The 16531-nt window shown below is 49.1% G+C and overlaps 1 pseudogene; it reads right to left on the minus strand.

Moving 5' to 3' along the window:
• Positions 1-6927: 6927 nt before the first annotated feature.
• Positions 6928-9557, minus strand: H2-Pb (annotated as a pseudogene).
• Between the last annotated feature and the right edge of the window lie 6974 nt (positions 9558-16531).

A 16531-nucleotide genomic window follows, 5' to 3' on the forward strand; every position in this document is an offset into this window, starting at 1 on the left:
CTCGGTGTGTGCTGGTGCTTGTGTTGTTGTTTTAGTCTCCGAGCTTCACACAGAGCTCCTGTCTCCTAGAGGCTGGCTTCACCTGACACACAGGAGTTCCCCAGCGGGTCCCAGGGTGGCAAAAGCAGACCCCCAAATGGACACCCCAGGGACATCATGCACAGGGCTCTGGTCTGGTGCAGGGCTGCCACTGGCGCTGTGAACTTTGCCTCCTCCATTTCTCCTCAAATCCAGCTGTCCTCAGGTCTTCAAGGTTAGAAGACTCTGAGTGGTTCAGTCTAAACTCTACCTGCGTCCACTTTCGTGGCTTCTTTCCCAAGACACAATGTATCCTCAGGCTTGCAACACTGTCAAAAACCAGAAGTGAAGTCAGGCCTCCACAGGCACATGCTTTTACATATGCATATGCATGTAAGCATCTTTATTCTTTGGGGCTTGGCATGTGTATAGACCCCGGTTTCTCTGCCTAGGGATACTGACTTCCTTCCATCCCAAGATGTCCTTCTCTGGACTTGCTCAGTAGCTCAGGTCTGCTCTGGCCATCCCTAGAAGGCCTCCTGCTTTCCAAGGGCTTCCCATCTTCACACAGCCTTGCTTGCTCTGGTCTGTCAAGTGGAGGTTGAGGGTTACTCCAGGGCCTTATCCAACTGGGGTGCCCCTCCTTACAATGTGTCTAGTTCCTGCCTATAGCCCATGGGATGGGATGGCTGAATGTCGTTCATTTGCATCCTCCATTCACCTCATCCCCAACACGTCCCTGTGGTGAGTCCCAGACCGCATCACCTAGATAGTTCCTGCTGAAGGACAAAACCATGGGACTTCGGACCCCACTCATTTTTGATCCCAGGATGTTCCCACCCTGTACAGGTACAGACTCAGTGGAGGTAAAGACCTCACTGAAGGTGCAGACTCGGTGGAGGTGGAGAACCTAGTGCAGGTAGATGCCTCAGTGCAGATGGAGACCTCAGTGCCAGTGGAGACCCAGTGCAGCTGCAGACTCAGAGCAGGTGAAGACCCTAGTGCAGGTGCAATGTCAGTGCAGGTGGAGATCCCCCTGTACAGGTGCAGAGTCAGTGCAGGTGGAGATCCCCCTGTACAGGTGCAGAGTCAGTGCAGGTGCAGACTCAGTGCAGGTGAAGACCCTAGTGCAGGTGCAATGTCAGTGCAGGTGGAGACCCCCCTGTACAGGTGCAGAGTCAGTGCAGGTGCAGACTCAGTACAGATGCAGACTCCAGTGCTGGTGCAGTCAGTGCATGTGGAGACCCCCCTGTACAGGTGCAGAGTCAGTGCAGGTGGAGAGCTCCCTGTACAGGTGCAGAGTCAGTGCAGGTGCAGACTCAGTGCAGGTGAAGACCCTAGTGCAGGTGCAATGTCAGTGCAGGTGGAGATCCCCCTGTACAGGTGCAGAGTCAGTGCAGGTGCAGACTCAGTACAGATGCAGACTCTAGTGCTGGTGCAGAGTCAGTGCAGGTGGAGACCCCCCTGTACAGGTACAGAGTCAGTGCAGGTGGAGAGCTCCCTGTACAGGTACAGAGTCAGTGCAGGTGGAGAGCTCCCTGTACAGGTGCAAAGTCAGTGCAGGTAGAGACTTAAGTGCAGGTGCAGAGTCAGTACAGGTGAAGACTCAGTGCTTGTACAGACTCAGTGCAGGTGAAGACCCTAGTGCAGGTGCAGTCAGTGTTGGTACAGCAGTCTCAGTGCAGGTGCAGCGTCAGTGCAGGTGCAGACTCCAGTGCAGGTACAGAGTCTGTGCAGGTGCAGGCTCCAGTGCTCATACAGACTCAGTGCCAGTGGAGACAGTGCAAGTGGAGACCCCTCCTGCATCTGAGTGCCACAGTTCTGTCTTTCTGTCTCTGTCTCTGCTGTCTTCTACTTAAATTGTCTTCTCCATTGCAAAGTAATCAGAATGCAGTTCCTGGGTGGACATGTGGTGGTGCGTGCCTTTAAAATCTGAGCACTGGGAGCCAGAGACAGGTAGATCTCTGAGTCAAGTTCCATGACAGCCTGGGCTACATAGAGGCCCCTGTCTCAAACACAACCCAGAATATTGCAGTCCCTACAATACTACTAAATCTTTTCTTCACCCATCAAATTCTTATTTCCTGTTCCTCAAACCTTAAGGGAGCTGAAGTATGTCCGTATGTGTATGTATATGTGTGTGTGTACCATCTCATCTATCTAGTAACATAGTGGATACACTTTGAGGGATCCTGTCTGCCTTTCCATGTCTATAGTCAAGTCTTGAGAGAGACCGCCCCCTCCATCTTCTTCTCCTTGGCCTCAGAGAGACTCACCCTCCCCACCCAGACTCATTCCCAGCAGGGTTGGGCCAGAGCTGAGGTTTGGCTAGGGCTCTCTGCAGCTGGTACTAAACCACAGTGGTCACCCCGAGAGCACAAAGGGGAGTGTCCCCAAAGGTCACTTTTGTTCTGAGATCAGGCAGATTTTCTCCATGGAAACAATGTCACACAGTTACTCAAATAACATTTATAGTTGAAGGTTAGGTCCCCAACCCACAACAGGCTATTAAATGACTGTGCCAGCCAACCTGATCTGACAGTTCGTGAGCCACTCTGCCAAGTGGCAGCTAAGTGGCAGGTTCACAGCCCCTCCCTGCAGCAGCTTCTCCTTCCTCTGGGAACCTGTGGCCTGGCTCTCATGCGGTGCGGGAGGAGTTGAGGGCAGAGGTTCTGAGGTGGATCTTCTGGGGTAGGGCTGGGGAATGTGGGTGCCCTGGCATGTAGGCAAGTGGGTGCCCCTGATGGCTTAGGGCAGAAGTCTCTCCCTCCCCCCCCCTCTCTCTCTCTCTCTCTCTCTCTCTCTCTCTAGTGTGTGTGCATGTGTGCACTTGCATGTGTGTGTCTGTGTCTCTGTGTGTGTCAGTGTGAACCAGGAAAGAAAAGAGCAAGTTATCAAAGGCTTTGAGGCCTCACAGTGGGTCTGACTGAGACAGAGCATACCAGCTGCTATAGGAGGTGACAGTTCTAGAAAGATTTCAGTCTCCAAGTTTAGCTGAAACCCCAAATTAGAGGGATGCTGTGTCCCTGTCACTAGAACAGTCAAGAATAGGACAGAATTGTGGGGAAGATGGAGACACAGCTGTACAACTCACCGCCCTGTTGGTGGATCAGAGGAGGAGGAGGAGAAACAAGGAGGGGAGGGAAACTGCCAAGGGGATGTCCTGGGGCCTGTCACACCCCCAAAACCACTTCTTGGCTTTAGGTTTCTATGGGTTAAAAATAATCTTGTAAGCCAAGAGTGGTAGCATATGTCTGCAAATCCAGATCCTGGGGAGGCTGAGGCAGAAGGATTGCTTAGTTTGAGGTTAGCCTGAGCTATGTAGTGAGTCTAGCTATAGTGAGAGGTCCCATCACAAACAAACAGACATAACAGAGTAAAGACCATGAAGAATACATTTGGGCCACTGTCCTGAGACCACTAGACCCTAGAAGGCTGTGGCCTTCACTGCTCTCGACCTTGGTTCGTTACATACACAGGTGCAGATACACAGGACCAGACTAGGTGGGAATGGATAGGAGAGGGAAGGGAGTGAGGAACAAGACTTGAGCTGCCTCAGAAGGAAGTTTTTATGTGGCAGAGTAAAAACCCAGGCTGAAGGGTGTGGCCCCTGTTCCTGTGAGGCTGGTAGAGCAGGCCTATGATGGTCACATGCCACCTTCTTCCTGGAGGGCTCCTGAGAGCCTCTAGTCTGTTGAGAGAAGGAAACACCACCCCACCTTGGATGTTCCTGAGTGTCCTATTGGACACTAATATTCTCATTTTCACATCAGTTTCATGGGAAGTGGCATTGTGTACTGACTACTGTGTCTCTTGCCCTTTGTTGTGTAGCATTCTAACTTGTAAGGAAGCTGTTAAGACTCAGGCTGGTCTAAAGGGATGGGAACATTCCATCCTGCAGGGATACTCCTTAAAAGTCAGGAAGTGAACAACTCAAAAGTTCCAGGAAGCTCCTGAAACTGACCAGATTCACTAAGTCCTTCCCATCCCAAGTGCGTAAGCAGAAAGAACTGCTGAGGGACACTCTGAGCTTCTAGAAACAATCTCACTCCAAGTTTCCAGTTTCATGAGTTTCATGCCCAAGGTTCATGCCCAAGTTGGAGTGCATTCTTGAGTGTAGCCGTCACTGATTCCTATAAGTAATCGCTCATCCACACTCCACAGTAACGCCATAGACTTAACCCATTGATGACCTGAGTTGTGTTTTGGTGGTGTTCTTACTCTGCTCTGTTGTTGGCTCCCTATCTGAGGTGAGTAGGAATTTATTCACATCTCATTAGGAATGGCATCACGCAATACCTTAAATGAAGTACAGGGATACATACCTCCCTGAGCAGCCCAGATGCACAAGCAAAGCAGATCTTGGCCTTAGTGAAAGGCAACAAAGTAGCTTGCTTCCGTTGGTGGATGCAACCATGTTAGCCCCCTGCTGATCTTGCACTACACGTTGATCTGTTCCTGAGCGGTCTGTGGCTTTCCCCAGTACAGGAGGTGAAAGGATGTGTCCTACTCCTGTTGTGACAGCTCTGGTGTGCAGCCTCGCTGTTTCATCTGTGAAGGGCTCGGAAGGCACACATACTCCACCAAGTGTGGGGCTCATGGTGACACGCTCTCTGGTTGTGTCCACATCGCCCCGTGCAAATCAGGTGGAAGCCACCTGTTCTTGCTGAAGGTTTACCTCAGTCCAGTGGGGATTACTCTTTCTATTCTTTTTAAATGGAGGCTGACCAGGCCAGCTCAGTCGGTCAACAGGGTCTCGAGGGAGGGAGCCAGGATTGAAAAGACAAAGACAACACTATACCATGACTCCAGCCAGCGCTGAGGCTGAAGTAGCTTTATTTTTCTCCAGCCTGCTTTTCTATCATCCTAGGCCCACCCCGCACCCCGCCGATTCTGCACTACACATTGATCTGTTCCTGAGCTGTCCGCGGCTTTCCCCAGTACAGGAGGTGAAAGAGAATGCACACCCTGTTATATCCAGAAGACATGGCCAGGTCTTAGATCAAAGACAAAGTAAGCGAAGGAAGTAGTAAACAAGGACCCCTTGACTTCAGAGGATATGTTAAAGGAAACACTAAAGTATAGAGAGGTATGTTCTTATCAAGGGTGTGTATATGTGTGTGTGTGTGTGTGTGTGTGTATGCGTGTGTGTGAACTCATGTGTGCGGAAGCATGTGTGCACGTGTGAGTTTATGTGCACCAAGAGCATGCAGCTCGTTGTGAAGGCCAAAAGGTAGATCCCCCAGAGCTGCAGTTACAGGTGACAGGGATCTGCTTGACCCAGTGCTAGGATTCAACCTGGGTCTTCTGCAGGAATGGTAAGTGCTTTTAACCACCAAGCCATCTCTCAGCCCCAGGAGCTGAGTCCTTTGCTCTTACGCCATCTTTGTCTTAGTGTTTCTATTCGTTCTCTTTCTCACTGCTGTGACCAGAGCCCTGACAAGAAGCACCATAAGGAAGGAGGAGGTTTAGTGTGGCCTTCAGTTCCAAATGATCTGGCACTTCATGGCGGAAGAGGCATGGCAGTAGCATGAGGCAACTGGTCACACTGCCTCAGCAGTCACGACCTAGACAGACAGGAAATGTACTGGGCTGTAAAACCACATGGCCAGCCCTCCAGTGATCCACTTCCTCTAGCAAGCCTCTATCTCCTACAGAAGAGACCTATCTTCTGTAAGGTCTCAAATAACATAATGGCACCAGCTGGGAGCTAAGTGTACAAATACGGGAGCCCATGTGGGACACAGCCACACAGTGATTCTGTGGTGTTCGGTGGCTTCTGTGTCTACTGAGCTGGGCAGGCAGCTTTTGCTATTCTGACAGCTTAGGGCTCCCTTCTTCTGTAACTTCATTAGCTTGCTAACGGATCTGTTATGCTTTGGGGATGTTATATCCTGAGAGCTAAGGGACACTTTACCTCTCCAGTTCCCCAGTTAAGCCTGAGTTCTCCAGTTATTTTATTTGCCCAATTCTCTAGTGTTGTCTTTGCAGACGGCCCACAAAAGCCACTCAGAGAGCCTTAGACAAAGATTATAAACTCAGCCTGCCCGCCATGGCAGCTACTGATCATTCATGGCTTCACTTAAATTTAAATAATTTAAATCTGACAGCATGATAGTGTCTGATCTTCCAACCTCCATGCTGGCAGACAGCAGATAGACATTTGACAGCAGAGACTTCTGCTGGGGAGGGTGCTCTCAGCATTCTCTGATGGCCGTGTTTAAGGTTACAGTTTGGATCTGGAATGCTCTCCCAGAGTTTTGTGGGTTGATGGCTTGGTCCCTGATGCACTATAGTTCAGAGGTGAGCAGTTAGCAGACCTGGAGCTTGTCAGATTCATCCATTGGTGGATTTAAAAAAAAATTATTTATTTATTTATTTATTTATTTATTTATTTATTTATTGTCTATGAGTACACACACTCTCTCTCTCCCCCTCTCCCCCCCCCATAAAATAAAACTAAACAATTAGTCTTTTAAAAGACCAAGTGTTAGAACAACTTACCCCAGCTTCCTTCCTCAGCCCCACTCTTCCGCCACACTCCCTCAGGACTGTGAGGGAAGTTCAGGCTGAGACTTTCTGATCATGCAGAGGAGCCCTCAGGACAACCACAATATCTTAGCTGCTCATCTAGATCCCGGAGATCTCAGCTGAGCTGGATGAGGGCTGAAAGGATACACACTCAGCTATTAAAATCTCCTTAGAGAGTGAGAGACACTTTCCATCCCTCCTCCTTCTCCTTCGCCTCACCCACAGAAGCCTGGGAACCTGGGGACCTTGTAGTCTAATGGTCAGACCCCTGGCTGGGGCTTCTTCTCTTCCTATAGGACAGCTTTGCTCCGACACTGGTTCCAGTGGCTTCTAGAACTCTCTAGCATTACCTTTCTGCCTTAGACCCTTCTGTGGACAGGAGAGCTTATCGAGGAAATGCTAGCCCCAGCCACCTGCCAGGATTCTCTATTTCATATCTTTGATGCCTGGGCTGTGTGTAGTTCAGGCAGGCCTTGAACCTGCGACCTTCCTGCCTGTGCTGGAGTTGGAGGCTGCTCCTCTACACTCTTCTCACCCTGCTTGCTCTTCCTGTGCCTGGTGATGCCCACTGTCAGGAAGATGAGTCCCAGCACCAGGCCAACCACTCCAATCAGCATCTTGTTTCGGGCAGAGTCAGACTGGATACCTGGGAAGAAGAGAATTCTGGGTTAATGTCCCCTCCCGAGGCACAACACTCCTTAGTGGCTGACAGGGATGCGGATTATCAACATGAAGATCACTGAGAGGGACACACTGTAGGGGAGACTATGTGGAAGGACTCAGAGATGTAGACCTAGGCTAGTGTCTTCAAATAATCACCATGAGGATTTGGACAGCTGCCTTCCAAACAAGGACAGACAAAAAGGCAGATGGAGGAGGTCAGACCCTGCTGTGAGGGCATGGCAGGGGATATCTGCCTCCCTAGACTTCCTTACAGGACCAGATCCCATATCTTCAACAACCCCAGACCAGGAACAGGCTCTCCTCTCGTGCCTCCAGCTCAGAACCAGCCTCAGGTGCCTACAGAAGTTCCTGGGGTGTTCAGGCCCCAGTGTATAAACAGCGAGGGCAGGATAGTGGGTCTTGAGTCAGGTACTGCCTTATCTAAAGGATGTGGATCTAGAAGGGTCCCTTGGGGTGACTCACTCCACTCTACTGTGATGGGGCTCTCCAGGCTGGGGTGCTCCACGTGGCAGGCATACACATCTCCCTGCTGTGGAGTTATCTCCAGCATGAACAGAATCTGGAAGGTCCAGTCCCCATTTCAGATCAGGCTGGTGGACAGGAGTTTCCTCCTGGCTATTCCAGAACCATTGGACTTGAATGACGCCTGGGTAGAAATTTGTCACATGGCAGACCAGCAGGTCATGGTGCTTCAGGGTGACCTTCTTGGAGGGTGATACATGTACCTTACACTGGACTAGAAGTGGAAAAGAAGTGTCATATGAGAGTGTGATTCTGTGGTAAACACCTTCAATCCCAGCACTCAGAAGGCAGAGGCGGGTGGATCTCTGTGAGTGTGAAGCCAGTCTGGGCTACAGAGTGAGTTCCAGGACAGCCAGGAACACATAGTGAGACATGTTTTCCAACTGTGAGTCTCCCACTTTGTCATGGTGAGAAGGACACAAGATTCATTCAAATACTTTTTTAAATTAATTTTAAAGATTTATTTGGCCGGGCGTGGTGGGGCACGCCTTTAATCCCAGCACTCGGGAGGGGGAGGCAGAGGCAGGCGGATTTCTGAGTTCAGTTTGAGGCCAGCCTGGTCTACAAAGTGAGTTCCAGGACAGCCAGGGCTATACAGAGAAATCCTGTCTCGAAAAAAACAAAAACAAAAAACAAAACAAAACAAACAAACAAACAAAAAGATTTATTTGTATTATTTTATGTGTATGAATGTTTTGCCTGCATGCATGTCTGTGCACCATGTGTCCTCAGAGCTCACAAGAGGGTGTTGGTTCTCTCAGACCAGAAGGCTATAAGCCACCACGTGGGTGCTGGGAATTGAACCTGGGACCTCTGTAAGAGCAGCCAGTGCTTTTAACTGCCGAGCCATCTCTCCAGCCCCCACTTGGCCACTTTTATGAACTGATAGTTCCTCAGTAAACTCCTTCCTGAATTGTGATTTATGAATTAAGATGGGTCTCCCTCCGTTTGAACACCCGGACTTCAGGTTAGTCAGTTTTGCCTTAGAACATACTGCGAGATATACAACACGCCTGCAGTATACAACTGACCTCTAGGGGGCTCTGGAGCTAAATCTACAGGCCCGAAGGACTCATATATTTCACAATGACAAAAGATTTTGGGATAGCATTTGAAATGTAAAATAAGAAAATACCGAAAGAAAGAAAAGAAAGAAAAGAAAGAAAAGAAGAAAGGAAGAAAGAAAGAAAGAAGACTGAGAAAGAAAAAATAAAAGAAAAAAAAAGATTTCCAATGTCCTAAGGCTGCACGCGGAATGGCCATTAATTATCCGTATGATTATTTCTAGAGTCTTGTCAGTTACTCACCCTAGAGATTTAGTCCAGATGGGTACAGTGATACACCCTGTACACCCAAGGCTAAATACCCAAGGATACAAGGAAGAAAACCCATAACTCAAGGGCAGCCAGAGTTATAGAGATGGTTTCTCAATCCGGGAGGGATGGAGATGTGGCTCGGCCGCTAAGAGGATCCAGAGGATTCAGGTTCAATTCCCAGCTTGCACATGGCAACTCATAACTGTCTGTCTTGAGATTCCTTAGTCCGACCTCTGCGCCCTTGTCCTCGCCCCCAAGTCTCCGCCTGCCACCCCCCACCCCCATCCCACCCTGTCCGTCCCATTGGGGTCAGCGCGCGGAACTCGCTCACCGCGCTGTCGAAGCGCATGAACTCCTCGCGGTTGAAGATGCATCTCATGATCTCATGCAACGTTGCGTCCCGTCCCGTTGTTCTCCGCGTTGCACTCCTGCAGCGTGCTCAGCAGGTAGCCAAGTCCTGGGGCGCTGGGACGCCACCAACCCCAGTCCCACCCCACTGAGCCCGCCCCCCCCCCCCCCCCCCCGCCACCAGCTCACAGCCTGGCTGCCTTTTGCCAGCTTCCCTCTCAGTCTGGATCTTTGAATACTATTTTTATTGATTGATGTTTCTTTATTTTTGAGACTTAGACATGATCATATCTAAACCCCCTCCACTTTCCCCTCCAATTCCCTGCAAATATCTCAACATAGCCCCTCCCTACTTCAGGTTCTCTCTCCTCTCTCTTTCTCACCTCCTCCCTTTTCTTCCCCTTCTTTCCCCCTCCCTCTTTTTTTCCTCCCTCCTCCTCTCTCTGTACCCTGTCTTTTCCTCTTCCTCCTCTTTTCCTCTAAGTTCAATTACTGCTGTCCCATCCTCTGGCGCATTGGACACGTACTAATGACATCACTTTCAAAAAGGAGCGATTATGGAGTTGGACAGAAGACTGGGTGATTAAGAGCACTGGCAGCTTTGAATTCCAGAATTCACATGGCAACTCACACTCCAGTTTAAGATCAAAGCCTGCGTCTGGCAGTCCTTACAGAAGTGGCGCTGCAGGGTGGGGGCGGGGCCGTGGGAGATGTACTGAATCCCTGTATCTATGGAGTCTGAGCCAGTCCACTTGGAGACCTCAAACGTCACCTCCTCACACCAAGGTGCTTTCCTTTCTGAACCAACATCTTTAATACTCCTGCATGCTGTACTACACACTGTATGTCCTGTCCCATGTGCCGGGAATGTGAAATAAACCCATAAACCCTAATGTAAAAGTTAATTCGCTATTTCATCTTCAAGTATCCATGTGGAAAGACTTAGTCTTAAAAGGTGTGGACTACATATGTAGAAACTCATGATGAAACTCACCACTTGGCATGATAGTTTAAAAAGTTAACTAGCGTCTGGAGAGGAGGACCAGCAGTTAAGAGCACTTGCTGATCTTACAGAGGACTTGGGTTCAGTTCCTAGCACCCATAGGGTTGCTCACAACCACCTGTAAGTCCAGTTCCAAGGATTCAATACCCTCTTCTGACCTTTGTGGGTCCCAGGAGTACCTATGGTCCACATACGAACATGCAGGCAAAACATTCCTTCACACAAAATAATACAGAACATAATAAATTCCCTTAGAAATAATGTAGAATGCCAGCTCTCATCTGAAATCCCAGGGCTAAGGATGCAGAGGCAGGAGGATTACTGCAAATCTTGGGACAACCTGGTCTAATGGGGTTCGGGAAGGCACTGCTCTGAACCTTAATCACTGAAAATCACCTCAGTGAAGCCCTAGTGGGCTCCCTCGTTCCTAGAAGCACTGGCTGGGTAGTTGTTACAAAAGAGAGGTGGGAGCCTCTGTGGGTCTGTCTCTTCTTACCAGTGATGACGGTTTTCTTGTTTCACTCCCTGAAAATTAGCATTTTAAAGCATATCCTGCCCCTTTTCCAGTCCAACAACCAGTTTCAACATAGCCCGTCCTGATCAGGCAAGCGAATCCGAAGATAAAACGGCAGGTGTTGTTTGTACCACAAGAGGGCGCTCTAGGCCGGTTTATTAATGCGTTTTAAAACTAGAAGCCTGGGGCTGGGAGCAGCTTGGCGAGGGAGGCTTGAAGCCTTGGTTGGGTTCCATTCCCAGCATTGCAGGTAATAAACACATTAAACTATATAATCTATTGTTTCACATAAAAGGATATTAAGCTTTGCTGTGGAGAGCAATTGAGAGGCTGAGGCAGGGGCATTGTGGAGAGCTGGAGGCCAGCCTGGACTCATCTTAAGACAAAGAGGATATTAAAAGTTAAAGGGGCAGGGCGTGGTGGCGCACGCCTTTAATCCCAGCACTTGGGAGGCAGAGGCAGGCGGATTTCTGAGTTCGAGGCCAGCCTGGTCTACAAAGTGAGTTCCAGGACAGCCAGAGCTACGCAGAGAAACCCTGTCTCGAAAAAACCAAAACCAAAACAAAACAAAACAAACAAACAAAAAAAAGTTAAAGGGCCAAGTCTTCTTCGTCGCATAGCTTCTGAGGCCTCAGTATTAACACACTGCTGGGGCTCCCAGTGCATTTGACGTAAGATTAATTAACTTTTCTACCATGTCAGGGGGTGGGGTGGGGGTGGAGCTAAAGCTGGGAGGAGCTAAAGCCAGAGACAGGAGCCCAGCTCCAGACAAATCTGCCCTGGTTACTGTAGCTACAGATGTTGGGAAGCCCTCCTGAGATGGAGGAGCACACAACCTGGGGTGCAGGTGCAGGAAGAGATGACTATGGGGTGTTCTGATGGTTCCCTCTGTCACCATAGTAACCCCAGAACAACTGGCCCATCCTGGTGTGCTCAGGAGGCCCTGCCTGGCTGGGGCGGAGGACAAGGGTTGTGTGGGAAGGCCTTGGGGTTCTGTAGCAGTCAACCCACACTGTGTCTCACTCAGCCCTGTGCCCAGGTCCCGACCCCCTCCCGTGAACATTCTCTCTCTCCCTCTTCCCCACCTGCCTCTCCTTGCCTCCACATATGAATCTTGTCATTTTAATTATTAGTTCTTATTTCTCCTCCCTTGTCAATAGTTCGTGTTTGTACAAGCAAGGAAAACAATTTTGAGACCTTCCTTTGGCAACACTTAATTTTTGTAAGCGGAAGTTATCCATGAAGGAGGCAAAACTGAACTGTGGGGGTCTCCCTCACCTGTTGCGGTCACTCAGTGTCCCAGATACACCGCTAAGCCTGTCCCTGGCGCCATCTGTTTCTGATCCCCTGGACCTTGAAGGTACAGTTCCCACAGCTGAGCTGTCCCTTAGTTGGGTCTCGCAGCCTTCTGTGATCATCAAGGACAAGTTCTTTCTCCCTCCTTGGCAAGTGCACCCAATGTGCAAAAGGTACGGGCTCCTGGCTCACCGTGCATCCGATGTCACCGAAAAAGGCACAAGGCTTCTACCCCACCCTGGGTGAGCAGAAGCCATTCTCTTAAAGCTGAGTCTGTCACGTGACCTGAGTCCCCTCAAGGCTGTGATGGAGAGGTAGAGAAACCCAGGAGGCTGAGCCTTCTGACCGCTCTGTAAACTTTGCCCTGCAAACTTATTCTAGAACTCCAGGCCCGTTGTCCACAGAATGTGGCACGCAGACCCCTTAGCATTTCTGCTGGGTTCACGGTTTCTATATTTCCGGGACTGGGAAAAACTGGCTGAAAAAAAAAAAAAAAAAAAAGCAATGCGGGTATGAGCCTGCTTTTCTAGCTGTGGGAGAAGCCCGACTGTTTCTAGAAGTGTGGTCCTATAAGAGGAAAGTCCTGAGCCAGGCTCTTCAGAGTACCCGCTCTTACCTGGAGTGGCCCCACCTTGGGTCTCTCTGGCTCAGCAACACCATCAAAGCTGCTGTCCAGGGGACCATAGGGACCCATGGGACCATCATGGAGCTGGAAGGGTAGCTGAAGTGAGAAAAGCAAAGGTCAGGGGATGGTGGACTCCTTAAGTTGAACTCCTGAATGAACAGCAGCGCCTATGACTGAAGTTGTCTGCTATGATCCCATTGGACAGAGGCTGAGGAAAAAACCAATGAGGCTTGAGCTTCCTATGAGTCATCAGTTACTGGGCTGATGATGGTAAGAGGACTGACAACCTAGTGATACAGATGAGATGACTGGATAGAAAGGAGGAGGGGTTCGTGGGAGACAGGACCACAGGGCACCATCCAATAGGGAACGGCCTGGCCCACTCCCATTGACTGCCAACAGAGGAAACACTGACTGGATGTCCCGCACTGCTTCCATGATCCCCAGCAACCACATGGCCGCTCACAATCTGTAACTCCAGCTCCAGGGAATCTGATTTTCTCTTCTGGCCTCTGTAGGCACTGCACACATGCACTTATACTTATGCAGGCAAACACTCAATATAAAATAAAAAATAAAGGAATCTAAAAGGACAGCAGCCACAACCATCATTTTACACATCACAGGAACCATCTGTGAAAATAGTTTTGCCTTTTTCTGAGAGACAAAAACATTGAAGCTAAAAAGATTGTTCTAAAGTAGTTCACCTAGTCAGGACTCAAGGTTCGAATTCATCCACAACTCTGAGCACAGACTGACTCTGTACATGTAGACCTTACAGCTGAACCCCGCCCGCCAGGACCCCATCCCGCTCTATGTGGCTGCCTCTATGGAGCTGTGTTTGGGACCTAGCAGAGCACCAGAGCCTGCCTCCCAGGATCTTATGACCTTCCTAGGATCACCATGCCTTCTTCATGCCTTCTTCCCTCAAAACAGAGTGTCTCGATTTGTTGTTGTGAGTCAGATTCCCCAGTGAGCCAAGCAGCTCTTACTACAGGGAGTGCTGTGGACTTTGGATGGCCACAAAGACCACACTTGAGATTATAAGCTGTGATGGTGCTCTGTCTCCTCCTGCTGATATCAGGAAGCACCAAGCACCAAGCACCCATCCAAAGATGCAGAGATGGGAAGGATTAGAATTCACAGCACAGGCTGGTGTGATGGTGCACACCTATAATCCTGGTTGAGGCTTGAGGTTTGGGAGTTCAAGGCAAGCCTCCGACACAAACGCACAATTAAACCAACCAACAAAACTAGGCTTTGTAACAAATACACCTGGCTCTAGTTTCTCTGCTGTTGTGAAAATACCCGAATGAAAAGCAATTTAGGGAGGAAACAGGGTATTTGGTGCACAGGTGCAAGCTATAGGTCCATCATTTCAAAGAAGTCAGGCAGGAACTCAATGGGTCAGCTACACCAATCACATCCTCAGGCAAGAACAAAGAGTAAGCAGTCAGGAGGCAGAACCCGGAAGACCTTCTGTGAGTTCAAGGCCAGCCTGGTCTACATAGTGAGTGAGTCTGGGGAAGCCAGGGGTATACGGTAAGAACTTGCCTCAAAATGAAACAGAACACACAGACAAACAAAAACCAAAGAATAAACACATCCTTAGTTGTTTCCTCTCAGATTGTTTTCTTCTCTTTTTTCGGGGTGGTGGTGATTGTGTTTGTTTGTTTGTTTGTTTGTTTGTTTGTTTTTGGACAGGATCTTATTGCATAGTCCCTGTTGACCTAGAGCTCTCTATGTAGACCAGGCTGGCCTTAGATTGATAGATGATCTGCCTGCCTCCACTTTCTGAGTGCTGGGATTAGAGGTATATGCTGTCTTGCCTGGGCACTTTCTCCATGCCTAAGGAATGGTGCCGCCCACAGTGGACTGGGTCTCCCTACATCAGTTAACAAGTCAATCCCCATAGACATTCACAGAGGCTAACTAGCCTAGACAATCCTCATTAAGGCTCTTGTCCTGAGTGATCTAGATTGTGTCAACTTGATGGGTGAGATTAACCAGTATAACCCATGCCTTGTCAACTTGACATATAAACACATTCCATGAGTGCATATGCATAGCCTTCCACCCTTGTCCTAAAAGTCTATGTTAATATAAAATTTAGTCCAAAGTCTTTAAAAACCCCAATACTTCAAAAGTTCAAACTCTCTTAACTGGTAGGTGCTATAAAATATAAAATATATAAAAAATAAAGTTACATACTAAGCATATTTATTCCCAAAAGGAAAAACTGGAGCATAAAAACAACCACTCCAAAGCAAAACCAAAGTCCAGCAGTACAAACCCAAGTCCCGTAGCATTGTATCTGGAGTTTTAGACTAACTCATAATCTTCTGGGCCCCAAAGGGCTTGAATAGTTCCAGCTTCCAGCTCTGCCATCCACAGCACACACAAGTTTCCTCTTAGGTCAGCTCCACTCTACATCTGGGGCTCTCCTTGGCAGGAGTCACATGGTCCTGGTATTGACAATATCCTAGGGTTCAGTGCAGCTGAGGCTTCATCTTCACTAACGGCCTCTTAGGACCCTGCGCTGCCACGCAACACTTGCTACTTCCATAACTATTTCTCTGTTTCTCTTTTTCTGAAAGAGGGTCTCCCTGTGTAGCCCTGTGCAGCCTGAAACTCTCGATGCAGACCAGGCTGGCCTCAAGTCATAGAGATCTGCCTGCCTCTGCCTCCCGAGTGCTGGCATCTAGATAATTCCTCATTAAGGTTCTCTTCCCAGGTTGTGCTAGGTTATACCAAGTTGATGATTAACACTAACCAGCACATAGCGGGGCGATGATGGCGCACGCCTTTCATCCCAGCATTTGGGAGGCAGAGGAAGATGGATCTCTGTAAGTCTGAGGGTCTGAGGCCAGCCTGGTCTACAGAGTGAGTTGCAGGACAGCCTGAGCTATTACAGATCAACCCTGTCTCAAAATAAATAAATAAATAAATCAACAAACAAACAAATAAACAAAAAACAAGCCCTGACCAGCACAGCCCACAAAGAGTTTAAGGCAGGAGTCCAGGAGTAGACAGAAGGGTCAAGGAGACAGACAAAACTGGCGAGAAGCAGAGGTACCTAAAACCGTGTTGATGGCTGCTTGCATTGTTTTAAATCTTGCCTTGTAGTGAATACCTTAATAAACACATATTCGTGTAAATATGAAAGTTAACTACCACTTAGAGAGAGAGAGAGAGTGTGTGTGTGTGTGTGTGTGTGTGTGTGTGTGTGTGTGTGAGCACTGGGAGTGAACATAGGTCTCCATGGATGCTGGATAAACCCCCGCCCACTGAGCTATAGCCCCAACCCCCTTGCACAATCTCCCTTCTCCCAGCTTCTCCTCTCAACGCGTAAATATATTCTTTGCCGTAAAAACACAAACATGAACTACCCAATAAAAATTGTCCTTGCCTGCGCAACATCCCAGCCTAGGGCTGCTTTTGTGCAGCTGGCTCTCCTACTGCTCACACTGGACACCTGTAACTTCGTAAGAGACCACACCCGTGGGTGCCTTTTGGTTTGGAGCAAATGAGGTGGGGTCTCTCTATGCGGCTCAGGCTGGCCTTGAATCTCAATCCTCCTGCCTCAGGTTCCTGACTGTGCTGGAATTTCATGCCTATACCACCAAGTCCAGACTACTTGAACTCAACTCACTTTTCCTATTATCGGACCTCAG

Source organism: Mus musculus, chromosome 17, assembly GCF_000001635.26.
Source record: "Mus musculus strain C57BL/6J chromosome 17, GRCm38.p6 C57BL/6J".
Lineage (NCBI taxonomy): Eukaryota > Metazoa > Chordata > Mammalia > Rodentia > Muridae > Mus > Mus musculus.